The sequence below is a fragment of the Phoxinus phoxinus genome (assembly GCF_949152265.1).
Source record: "Phoxinus phoxinus genome assembly, chromosome: 5".
NCBI classification, from domain to species: Eukaryota; Metazoa; Chordata; class Actinopteri; order Cypriniformes; family Leuciscidae; genus Phoxinus; species Phoxinus phoxinus.
In genome coordinates, this window is record NC_136880.1 from 36,103,212 (window position 1) to 36,103,533 (window position 322).

Below are 322 nucleotides of genomic sequence, written 5' to 3' on the forward strand. Positions count from 1 at the left end.
TTGAAGGAAGCGATGGAGAGTACAAAAGCGAGGGATGGAACGAAAGAGCTGGATAATTTAATTTTCCATCTTTGGTCACTGACAATAGAACTATTGACCAATTCATTGGAAACCCACTATGCTAAAGACACACTTCAACAATAAAGCACTCGCATGATCATCTGTGTTTAGACACACTTAAAACAGCATGTTATTAAACTGCCGTCTGTAAGATTATAAATGTGTGAAACTAGACCACAAATAGAAAAACACACATGGGATTGCATGTAAAGAACACAAAACAGACAAAAACCGTGGTGACAAATACCCAAGGCAAACAATT